Below are 13,105 nucleotides of genomic sequence, written 5' to 3'. Positions count from 1 at the left end.
TAGAGCAGAGTCTGATACAGCAGCAGAGGAGATGATCAGATCCACTTGTTTAGTTTTATCATCAACTTCAGCAGACAGATGTGGTGGCATAGGGTCAGTTTTAACTCCATTTCGAGTGATGAAAAAAAGGAACTCAGGTTTAGATTTTGGATGTTGTTTGTACCATTGCAAGTTATTTACTGTACCACTGAAGTCTTTGTAGCTGCAGGACAGAGTAACATCATCACCTTCATCTACAACTTTATGAGGGAAACGTGGCTTTATTGGATCTGCCATGGAGTCACCTGTCATAGAGAAGAGAACATAATATTTTTATTTTTCAGTTATATAACTCATATTATACTTTTTCTTAACATCACACAGGCTAATTAATCATTAATGTAACACTTCCTTTCTGAGAAGGTCGATGATAACTTACCTAATGAAAGCCACAGACACATGAATATAACAGTGAACATGATGAATGGTGTTAGTAAAATGACAATATTCTGAGGTCTTTCTGTACTTTATTATATTAACATTTCAGAGGTTCATGAAGCTCCACCCCTCAGCATCATATGACAGTGTCACCAGTTTTACTGACAGATTCTTTACTGCATCCTGACATTACATTCAGTCTCACATGTGGAACAAGACATTTATCGTTCATCTAATAATAAGATTTTACATATTTATATATTATATATGTCTCAAACTCCTTTTGGTTCCACATTACTGTTAGTCCAATATCAAGTGGACTAGACAATCAATCAAATCAGTCAATTAATCAATTATGATCATCACACTTAAACACTTAAATGTGTTCATTTATTGCTTTTATCTGAAAGCTTTATCTTTAATGTAAAAATGAATTAATTGGGTAGAAAATTAAAATCTACACTGTTCAGTTTCTTGAACATTTCCTGATAGAGACATGGTTACAGAGTGACAGCAGCACATGTTTATTAGTGCCTGGGTTTATTGCTTTATTCTGCCCCCTTGTGGAAAGTAGCACTGTTATCTGAATATTTTCATTCAATTACATTTTAATTTTACATTTTACAATTAAATTTCATTCAATAGATGATTTTAATGTAGAACAAAATTAATTTCTAAATTTATTCAGTAGGAGAGATTATCCAGTGGATAAATGGATAAATGATAAAGCACTTAAGTTCCCTAATGCATTGTCTTTTGTAGTGTATTTATATGGAACACAGGAGCTACAAACTACAGACTATGTTCACTCTATGGACCCTTTCTTACTGTTCGGGTCTAACCATAACAGTAACTTTTTTTGGAACTTTTCTAGTAATATATTGCCTCTAGTAGGTTCGGTAAAAATAGAAACACTTATGAAATACTAGAATTTAAATTAAAATCCAAAACTACAAAGCTCAGAGTGTCTATTTACACATGGGCCATTAACCACCACTGTGGAGTGCCAGATTGGGGTTCAAGCACTGCCACTGTTGGTCTCCTGAGCAAAGGCCCTTAACCCTCACTGCTCCAGGGGTGCTATATCATGGCTGACCCTAACTTCCTAAGTTGGAATATGTGGAGAATGCATGTGTGCTGTGTGATGCTGTGCTTGCGTGTGTGCAAACACTACATAACATTGCTTTATTTCCCCATTTTTAGCGTTTTTCTGCATGTCTGTCTCTAGCCATCCTCCTGTAGATGGGACCCTGTGGCAATCACCATTAACTGGGTGACAAACTTAACCAGTGAGTGGGCAAGACCCCCCTAAAAACCAAAAGAGGTGGAGCTACCAGTTTAAAATGCAGCACACTGTTTCAGACCCTTGGTTCAGTGTTAGCAGTTGTCTGATGTTTGTTTGTTTGTTTGTTGCTTGTACTCTCTTCCACACATATAGTAGCTCCATTGGTTTGAGAACATGTAAGACTGTGTGTGCACCTACATTCCACCATAGATATTTTTTGAATGTACAGTGTTTCTTGTTCGTTTATGGTTGTCACTATAATCCAGACCGCTGGATATCTTAATCTTAATGTTGTTCTTGCATTCACCCTTAGTTTTTGCCTTCTCTATGAATGTAACAATTATACATTAATATTTCTTTATGTCATAATTTTTTAATTATTTCTTCATAGCACAGTATAACAACCACTTTCTGAGGTATTTCACTGAGGTTACGAAAAACATCTGCTGATCTTGACAATACTGTGAAAAATGGTATGTAGCTCATTCAAAGTAAGAGTGGTTCCAGTGGTTTTTGCAATCTGTAGGTTCTTATGCGTTGAGACTAAGTGCAGTTTCACATATTAAACAGTGGTACAGCTATTCAGGATGCTAGCAATATATTTTCCTAAATGTACTGATAAGGATGGGGAGGGAAGTGTGTGTTCTTCTGTCTCTGCAGGAAATTGAGACTCTAATGGGATTTTCTGGCCCAGAAAAGATTCTGTATGATGTGATCCCTAAGACTCCATGATCAGACCAGCAGAGGAGCACAGACTGATCACTGAAGATCACTAGTGATAAATTTGTCTCTAAATGAATGAGCTGTCTCCAAATAATCTAACGTGTCAATAATATATATTTTTTATAAATCACAAGAGAAACAGAATTTGCCAAAATTGGCATATAAATTCAGAATAATTCATAATCAGTAGAACATCTTTCAATTTAATAAAACTGTGTCAGAGTTTTTGTACAGTGCAGCTGGATTTCCTGTCACTGTGGGCGCCAGAGCACAGTAGTATAGAGCAGAGTCTGATACAGCAGCAGAGGAGATGATCAGATCCACTTGTTTATCTTTAACATTAGCAGACATTCTTGGGGGAGGTTCGGATTTTGGATTTCCACTTTGATAAATATAAAGAAGGAACTCAGGTTTAGATTTTGGATATTGCCTGTACCACTGCAGGTAGTTCTTTGTTGCACTTTCGTATTTGCAGGACAGAGTAACATCATCACCTTCATCTACAACTTTATGAGTGGAAAGTGGTGTTATTGAATCTGCCATGGAGTCACCTGTCATAGAGAAGAGAGTATATTGTTTATTAAAATAATAAGGAATAATAAGGTGTTAAACAAATCATACTCACATTTTGCTAAAACACACGTGTTCATCCTTGATTCAGAACATATTATTTTTGCAATAATAAAAATGTTTACTCACCCAGTGAAAGCCACAGACACATGAATATAACAGTGAACATGATGAATGATCTTAGCTGAAGGAAACTGTTCTTTCTGTACACTGATATGTTAACATCATCAGGATTCATGAAGCTCCACCCCACAGCATCACTCACATGACAGTGTCACTAATGTTACTGAAAGATTCTTGATTCTTACTGAAGCATTCTGGCTTTACATTCAGCCTCACATGGGGAACATGTCCTAAATCTATTTTAAACAAACACAAAAAGCTAAACTAAAAGCAGGAACTCATAATAAAAGTTAATGATCACTATAATAAAGTTTAATCATGTAATTATTGAAATAATTATTATACAAACATTAAATCACAATTTTAAAAGGTTCTGTTGTTGCTGCTGTCATTTGGTGCCATTTGTGCCACATTCTGCCTTATAGTCTGTATGATTCTTGATGACTGTAGTGTCAGAAAAATATTTTTGTATCATGATAAATCAAGATTTCTAAATTTTGTGTGAATGATTTTAGTTGTCATGTTTAATCCATTTTATTTATATGGTAACACTTTACAGTAACAGTACATGAATAATCATGAACTAATACCTGAATTATTACTTACTTAAATCTGAACTAATGATGAGTTAAGGCATGTACTAATCACCAACTAATAAAGAGCTAACCTTAACTATGCTGTGAGTCTTATGAATTAATGTGTGAATAATAAACCACCTTACATACATGTTTGTTCATTTACATAATTTGCCTTGTGCAGCTGCACACGCAAACATCTCTGAATGACACTGGATTACACTCTAATAATAAACACCAGTAATTTCATCTCAACCCATTTTGTATCTTTCTCCATTCATTTCTCTTCCGATCCCACTGTAGTATTAGTATGTGCGCTGGGTGACTCGGGTCCAGGGCTCTGCTCCTTTGAACACAACATAACATTCATTATTTTTCCGTGTTTTAGTCTTAAATGTGGCTGTGTTTGTTTTAACTGCTGGGTCTATGTTAATCAGGTCTGCTGGCTTTAAATCCTTCAACAGTTACACTGCTCATGTTTCGGGTCACTACCCTTCAATATCAATGTGGCACATGACACATGATTTATTTACTACACTTCCTATTTCTATAAAGTAAACATTTTCTAATCTACAAAATATATACAACACTGTAAGGCTTCCTATACTCTTTATTGTATTGTGGTTATATCTCAAATAATGCAAGTTAAAAATATGACTTTTCTTAGCAGAGTAAACTCAAAAGACAATATTATCATGTAGGTTTGTATAAACTCCAAATGTTATTAACCACTTATGAATGTTGCTTTGCTTGTCACTTTATTATGTGGACAATAAATATGCATTCATCAAATGTATTTATTAGAGGATCCGTCTAAAAAGAAGACGATTTTGTATAATGACGGCATATTAATAATACCTGTGGTGTTAATCAAGAGTTAATGATGATCTGGAACAGTATAGTAAAGTGGAACACAGGACAATCTATTACTAAGGACATAATAATTACTAATTTAATTTCATTAGAATTGATTATATCACATTAATAATTACTAATGAAGTGTTACTGTATTGTTACTTAATTACACTTGCATATACTTGGCTTGAAGTAATGCATTACTTCAATAATCTTTTTTTAATCAAACAATTCTTATTGTGAAATTAAATTCTTCAGCACATTTATAGTACACCCTTAGAGTCTAAACAAAACACCAGAGGCACTGCAGTGACTGATACAATTTTAAAAATTCCCCATAAAATTATAATAATATAAAACCCCTAATACAATTTATAAGCATCTTGTATTAAGCTCAATGCTCTTTTAAGTATCTGTGGTCATTCAAGTGTTTCACTTAATATCAGTACTGGATCAAGTGCTATTTTATAAGCTGCCAAATAATGAAGAGTGAAGTCTTTAGTTCACTAGTGTTACATTAAAACCCAGCAATTTAAATTATTTAAAGACTTTGATATTTAACTTTGTTTTACATTTTTATTGCATCAGGAGAATAACAGCATGAACCTTAGCAGAAATAATTATTTTTGATAATTATTTATCAAAATAATGATAATTTGATAATGATCTACTATCTACTGATGATTTTGAATTTACATGCCATGTTTGGAGGAATTCTGTCTCTAATGTGATTTATAAAGAGTATATTTATAAATCACATTAGATTTTTGACACATGTATTATTAGGAGACAGTATGTTCATTCAGACACAAATCTATCAGTTGTGAGCCTCAGTGATTAATCTCTGCTCCTCTGCTGGTCTGATCATGGAGACAGTCTTGGATGCACATTACAGAGTATTGTGACTAGCTCTGTACCAAGCTGTTTCTCGTGTTTCTTTGTCTGATTGCTGTTGTGGTTTTGATCTCATTTAGTTTCATCGGTTTTCTGAGTCAGTCTAGTGTTTTTCGGATTAGTTTGCATCGCGGTTCGTCTTTATGGTTCTCTGACCTTTCTGCCGGTCCCTGATTACGTTTACCTTGCCTGTACTTTTGCATTATATTAATAAACTGCACATGGATCCTACTCACCCGGTGTCTGGAGGTTTGTTACAGCCATGCAGCCCACAGAGACACAAAACTCAAACAGACTGTACAAAAGTCAAGCTTGATTTTTTTCTCAGCAGGGGGAGATGTTTATCTGTTTCATTCAAATACATCCTATATGTATATCCTCTTACATATGTTGGTAATACTTATTGGTTGAACAATCAGAGAAGAAATCTTTTAAAAATAAATGTTAATCTTAACATTATTACAAAACTGTGTGAAAGTTTGCTTGTTCCTATATTTTCCATTTCTTGATCATTCTGTTAAATTCTACCTAAGATAGTCACAGTAATATCTGATGGATTTTCTCAGAAGCTACACATGTAGTACATATACTACACCATAACTCAAACACACTTTCATTTAATTTTATCCAAAGTAAGGTATTATTTACACAATTCCACAGCTGCCTGGCATACATTGACATAAAAGTGAGTTTACATTCTTTACACCGAATAACAAAATTAAAATACAGAATATGTTCTGTACGTATGTGAAGTACGTTATTTATTTGAAAAATATCCATGTCAAAAAAAATCACAATCTCTCAGCTTTGACAGACTGCTTTCCAGAATCAAATACATAGATGGAGACACGAAACTCTGGTATATAATCACCTGCAGTAGCAGTGAAATTGCAGGACAGAATGACATAATTATCTTCCAAGACATGCTCTTCTGCTATAAGATGCTCAGTCATTTACATTGATGTGTTCCCTGTGGAAAAAAGAGAAAAGAAAAATGTAAAAACTGAATGAAATATTAAAAAATGTAATTATTCTATTAAAACGAACATACCTAGTAGAAGCATTAAAAGAATAAGATTAGATATAATCTAAGAGCAGCATGATAGAGATGGTAATCTGCTGAAAGATAAAGCTGAAGGAGTTTACTGTCATAGTCTGTGGAGCTCCACACTTCCTGCAGCTGACACTGTTGATCAGAATATGTGTCACCAGGGGGCAGAGGGACACCAGGGTTTATTAACTGTAATTACTGCACCACACAACCAGTCTTAAGCATTTTCTAAACACAAAGAAAAATGGGGTGGGTTTTATCATTTATAAATTTGACGGCCCCAAGTCCACTGAGTGTGACAAGGCAGTCACTGGTATTTTGAGTGGGGTGATAGCTTTGCTCAACACAGCTGACCTGAAAGCAGTAGCAGGCTTTGTTCATTATTTTACCCTGAAAACACCTAATGTGACCAACAGGCTCACTCACCACTCCATCTGAGGTTTTATATGAAAAATAAATGATCAATACAGGACACTTGAAGCATATTTTTACAAATATTTTTATTTCACTTTAAATTCAAAATATCACTTTAAACCACTGTGTCCAAAGGATTACATGGTGGACAAGATAACTTTGTTCACTCAGGAGAAAAGAAGGACTGGAATTGATTATAGGTGTATGATATAAAATTATGGGTGTCCATATCATCATTTTCTATTCATTCTTTCGCACATAATGGAAAATAGTTTTTCTTGATGAATACAATTCAACATGTACTGAGCAATAATATAGTTTCACCTTTGAATGGATGCAGTTACCAGAGCAATACAGATATCCCACTACACCAGAGCCACAATGTATCAGTACAGAACACTGTCCTTTCAGCTGTTTCATAAAGTCACCCTTAACATCACACTATTGTCTGACTTCTGTTAGACCCTAAGACTTTATTCATTGCTGGCTATAAGCGGTCAATTAGTGGTACTGTTTGTTGGAAATTGACAAATTTACATAACTGTGTCAAGTATTTCCTCAAAAGTAAGTTATTTTACCTTAAACATTTTAGATGTGTAGCTTAATTTCTATCAGTGTGTCTCTGACATTAATAAAACTACATAAACATATTATATAATCACATATAAACCCACTTTACCTTCTAAACATCATAAACAGGTGCTTAGTGTCCTGCAGCTGCAACATAACAAATACTGGCTGATAAGAATCTGTTCAGGAAATCCTGAATGTCACAGTTCTAGTGGGAACAGAATAGAGTTAACTCAAATGTCAGAGACATCCATAATCCCACAGTCATGTTTTAGTATATATACAGTAAAAGACACATTAAGCTTTATTAATCAAATGTACATGCAGTTAATGTGACAATGAACTTTCTACTGAACTTTCTACTCTCTATAGGACTTTCTTTATTTATCCATTTCATTTGTACAACTGTATCTGTACAATGAATCTCATTGTTCTACAATCAAACTCACATCTGTTCTGAGGGGTTTGTAAAAGGTCATTGCTCTAGCTCACATCCAACAAAGTAACAGTGATCTGTACAAACATAAAACACACAAGACTGAAGGAATAAATGAATCTACCATTTTATTTATTTATTTGTTTGTTTGTTTGTTTGTTTGTTTTAAATGACTATTAATTACAGTGAATCATGGACAAAACTGGCAAGAAAAGATCAATAAACTTAATTTCATGTCATATGCACCCAAACATCCAAAACAATGGATCTGTGTCTATAAAATACTGTTTGTTCATAACAATGTAGATTTGTGACATTAATGTGATGAATGTGCGGCTTATGTGTTTTTTAAACATTTGTGAGAAAGTTTGTATAAACACCAGCAGGCAGATTAATGTTAGAAACACTAAGTGGAAGAGAATATGATTTATTTAAGAATGAGGAAGAAATGAGTATTTTCCCTTGGTAATTAAGGTTGAATTAATCCCTTATTTCTCAGCTCTAACAGTTAAATCTGAAAAATAAAACTTTCCTGTACTCACAATAGCATCAGAAGAAGAGAAAGAAGAATAAAGGCACATTCACATATAAGTTTCTAGTTTTTAATGTTTCTGACACAGCAGGTGCCAAAGAAATGACATTAGATGAGAATTTATTCTTATGACAGTTTAGTGTTAAGTGGACAGTTGTGTTGTTTATTCAGAATGATATCTCTGAAATTAGCTTAGGCACTAAGAGTAACCAGGGCAGGGGTTAGGATATTATATCAGCAGTATGTATGATAGAAGAACAAGTATACTCTATGTCTCAGAGAATGTGAGCAGGTTGTGTGGTGCTCTAGTTCTTGACCAACATTAAGATAAGTGACTGCGCCATCTTGTGTTCACTGAAGAGAAAAACCTTAACACCAGAAAAATTGTTTTTTAACTTACCAAATATGTGCAGAAATATAATTGAAAAAAAAAAAAATTGTTTCTCTCTCTCTCTCTCTCTCTTTCACACACACACACACACACACACACAGCCATTTGCTCACCCATTCACACCTAGGGGCAATTTAACATTATCAATCAATCTACTTAGACTAGCTTTATTTAGATATTACTTCAAACTTGTTGCAAAATATACACTAATAATATTAAAAATTAGATGATTGTTCAGTAAGTGGCAGTATACAGTATCTCACAAAAGTGAGTACACCCCTCACAATTTTGTAAATATATGGCAACCTGTAGCTCTGGTGAACTCCATGCCCAAGAGGGTTAAGGCAAAGCTGGAAAATAATGGTGGCCACACAAAATATTGACACTTTGGGCCCAATTTGGACATTTCCACTTAGGGGTGTATTCACTTTTGTTGCCAACGGTTTAGACATTAATGGCTGTGTGTTGAGTTATTTTGAGGGGACAGCAAATTTACACTGTTATACAGGCTGTACACTCACTACTTTACATTGGAGCAGAGTGTCATTTCTTCAGTGTTGTCACATGAAAAGGTATAATAAAATATTTACAAAACCGTGAGGGGTGTACTTACTTTTGTGAGATACTGTATGTCCATGTGTCCATACAGCCCTAAAACATCAGGCTGTGTGGCTTGGGGTGCAGTCAGAATTCTAATTCATCCCAAAGTGTTGAGTGGGTTTGAGTTCAGGGCTGTGTGCAGGTAACTCATTTTATTCCACACCAAACTTGTAATAAACATCTTCATTGAGCTGGAACATGTTTTTGTAAGAATATAAAAACATCCTATACAATTGTGCAGCAGTTTGGAGAATGCCCACATACTGGTGTGATGGTTAGGTGTCCACAAATATAGCCATATTGTACATATTCAGGACTTTGTTAGAATTAGTATTGTTGTAATAATGTTGTAATAATTGGTTGTGCATGTCAATAAAGAAACATATGTAAAAATATGTGAATATAAATACTGAACCCTTCTCAATATCTCAGTACCTCAGGTTATGGACTCTCCTTTCATACATATGCATACTTGTACCCTTTTTTAAAGGGCTACTGCAATATAAGCAGAACATTCATAAAGCTGCAACAAAATGTTCCCAGTTATATATTTGCTTGAAATCTAATTTGTGCAAAGCCAATATTAAGTTATAACTTGTACTCAATTCACAGACAGATTAAAGTGCACAGTGGAATTGCACATTTTATTAGGTAGAATGTGTGTGTGTGTGTGTTCAGTGATTGTTTGCAGTCCGAATGGCCCAGGGGAAGAAGCTGTTTGTAAGTCTGGTGGTGTGAGACTTTGTTGACCTGAAGTGCCTCCCAGATGGCAACAGGTCAAACAAGTGATGAGCAGGATGTGAGGAGTCTCCTGTGATGGCCTTGATTTTGCTGAGGCAGCAGGACCTGGACATGTCATCCAGGGAGGGCAGAGGGCAGCCGATGATTTTTTGAGCTGTTTTTCACCCTCTGCACAGTTTGTCTGTCCTCATCTGTGCAGCCTGTGTACCACACACCCAGACAGTATGTCAGTGTGCTCTCCACAGAGGTCTATAAGTACTGAGCCCTCGGGTAGTGTGGCCGAGTGGTCTAAGGCGCTGGATTTAGGCTCCAGTCTCTTCGGAGGCGTGGGTTCAAATCCCACCGCTGCCAGCTGAGCCTTTTCAAGGCAGTGGTTGTGGGCTCTGGCACCACAAAGGCTTTACAGGGGTTGTGGCTCCTGTGCCTTCTGCAAATGTGCTTAAGAGTTGCCATTAGCTGGCTGTCTGGCTGCAAAAAAAAAAATGAGCTCACACTGTACCGGAGCCCCCAGACCCAGGTGCTGAAATAGCTCCCAGGGTTTGGCAACTGGTGTCAACGCCGGCTGCTCAGTTTCACACCTTGCTTTTTCAAACAGCAAGTCCAAACAACCACTCCTCTACGGAATTGTTGCGGTCTCTGTGGACATTTGGTGGTGGGTGCCACAACTGCACCTGACGAGGTGGGCGAGTGGTTAAGGCGATGGACTGCTAATCCATTGTGCTCTGCACGCGTGGGTTCGAATCCCATCCTCGTCGCTTGTGTGCCCTTTAACCTCCTCTTTACCACAACTCTTGCACGCGCAATGCATCGGAGTGCTAGAGGGGATCAAGAAAAGCTAACTCTGGGTCTAGGTGTTTCGCAACCGTGGGCTGTATTTCCATGTTGGTTGGACACAGATGCTGTAAGGCTGACGGGTCGCCACTGGAGATCCATGCAGATCAATGCAGTGCACAGTCCCGAAGACAGCGGCCCGGATCGTGCACCTTTATATATCTCATCAAAACCAGGTGAAATATCTAATTGGTCTAGATTAACTGAGTGTGTTAAAGATATTAGAAATTGGATGGCCGAAAATTTCCTATTATTAAACTCTGACAAAACGGAGATATTACTTATTGGCCCAAAAACTAGTACACAGAAGCTCTCACAATTCAGCTTGCACCTAGAAGGATGCACTGTTACTACTAGCTCAACAGTGAAAGACCTGGGTGTAATATTAGACAGCAACTTATCCTTTGAAAACCATATTTACAATATCACAAAAACAGCCTTCTTCCATCTTAGAAATATTGCCAAGCTTAGGAACATTTTATCTGTATCTGATGCAGAAAAGCTAGTTCATGCATTCATGACCTCCAGACTGGACTACTGTAATGCATTACTAGGTGGTTGTCCTGCATCTTCAATAAACAAGCTACAGTTAGTCCAGAATGCAGCCGCCAGAGTTCTTACCAGATCAAGAAAATATGATCATATAACCCCAATATTATCATCCCTGCACTGGCTACCTGTTAAGTTTAGAATTGACTATAAACTAGCTCTACTCTCATACAAGGCTCTAAATGGTTTAGCTCCCACCTATCTATCCAGTCTTCTAACACATTACAATCCACCACGCTCTTTAAGATCACAAAATTCTGGACTGCTAGTAGTTCCCAGAATATCAAAGTCCACAAAAGGAGGTAGAGCGTTTTCGTATTTAGCTCCAAAACTCTGGAATAGTCTTCCTGACTGTGTTCGGGCTCAGACACAGTCACCCAGTTTAAAAGTAGACTAAAGACTTATCTCTTTAGCCAGGCATACATCTAACACTTCCCATAACCTTGCACTCCAGTACATCTGATTAAATGCACATTCAGCTAGTACTGCTAATATTATGAACAGCAGCTACGCTAATGCTGTTCCATTGTTTCCTTTCTTCTACCCATCCCGAGGCATACAGAGACTGTGCCGGCTCCAGTGGCATCCGGAGATGGACCAGCTCCAGCTGGGTTCTGCTTGTGAGGATTGGGATATTCAAGCAGTGCCATGGACAACAACCTCCTTATTGATTCACATAACACTATACACATGCTGTATCTACATCACACAATTGTCACCCAAATGAGGATGGGTTCCCTTTTGAGTCTGGTTCCTCTCAAGGTTTCTTCCTCATACCATCTAAGGGAGTTTTTCCTTGCCACAGTCGCCTCAGTCACCTCAGGCTTGCTCACTTGGGATAACATCTAGGACTGTTTGTCTGTTTGTCTGTTCATATGTTTGTTGTTTTTTGATGTGGTTTCTCATGTAAAGCTGCTTTGAGACAATGCTCTTTGTTAAAAGCGCTATACAAATAAAATTGAATTGAATTGAATTTATTGCAACAGACTGGGATGCAAGTTCATATCAGCAAACCTTGTCAACAAGAGCCTAAGCCTTTCAAACCTTTCCTGGGTTTGGATCTTGAATCACGTCTGGTAATGGAAGCATGCGTGGTACAACCATTGTGACCGCCTGCCAGAGTGCCTCTCTTTCCCGACCTGGCAGGCCTCCCTTGACCACAGCCCCACAACCCTCCAAGTGCATGGGTAGCGTCGCCAAAAAAAAAACATGGTTATTAATTAATGTAATTAATTAACTGATTAAAATATGATTGTGATAGTTAAAACTATTGATAAACTGATGAAAATGAATTACCTGTAACTAGAGTGAGAATCAGTGGTATGTATCTCACTATGTACAGTAAGTTGTATAGTTGATCCATTTCTGAACACAGCTCTGTGAGGATTCTGTATAATAGTGCTGTATGTGCTGAACTTTACACGTCTCTAGAAGGACACACCCAGGAAGTGATGCAGTTTTAGTGTTATTTTGGACAGATCACTTCACACAGTGTCAGTGACAGAAATCTAGAGTCATTATGGCTGGTGTTGTATTTCAAGATTCATC

At 36.7% G+C, this 13,105-nt stretch overlaps 2 non-coding genes across 2 annotated transcripts; both read left to right on the top strand.

Annotated features, from left to right (window-relative positions):
* The first annotated feature begins 10,446 nt into the window (after nt 1-10,446).
* trnal-uag (transfer RNA leucine (anticodon UAG)) lies at nt 10,447-10,528 on the top strand. Its single transcript has one exon. It is a non-coding gene; the product is annotated as a tRNA-Leu (tRNA).
* Nucleotides 10,529-10,850: 322 nt separating this feature from the next.
* trnas-gcu (transfer RNA serine (anticodon GCU)) lies at nt 10,851-10,932 on the top strand. Its single transcript has one exon. It is a non-coding gene; the product is annotated as a tRNA-Ser (tRNA).
* The last annotated feature ends 2,173 nt before the right edge of the window (nt 10,933-13,105 follow it).

The sequence above is a fragment of the Hemibagrus wyckioides genome, linkage group LG07 (assembly GCF_019097595.1).
Source record: "Hemibagrus wyckioides isolate EC202008001 linkage group LG07, SWU_Hwy_1.0, whole genome shotgun sequence".
Classification (NCBI taxonomy): Eukaryota; Metazoa; Chordata; class Actinopteri; order Siluriformes; family Bagridae; genus Hemibagrus; species Hemibagrus wyckioides.
Note: the sequence above shows the minus strand (reverse complement) of the source record. Positions and strands in the feature narration are given on the sequence as shown.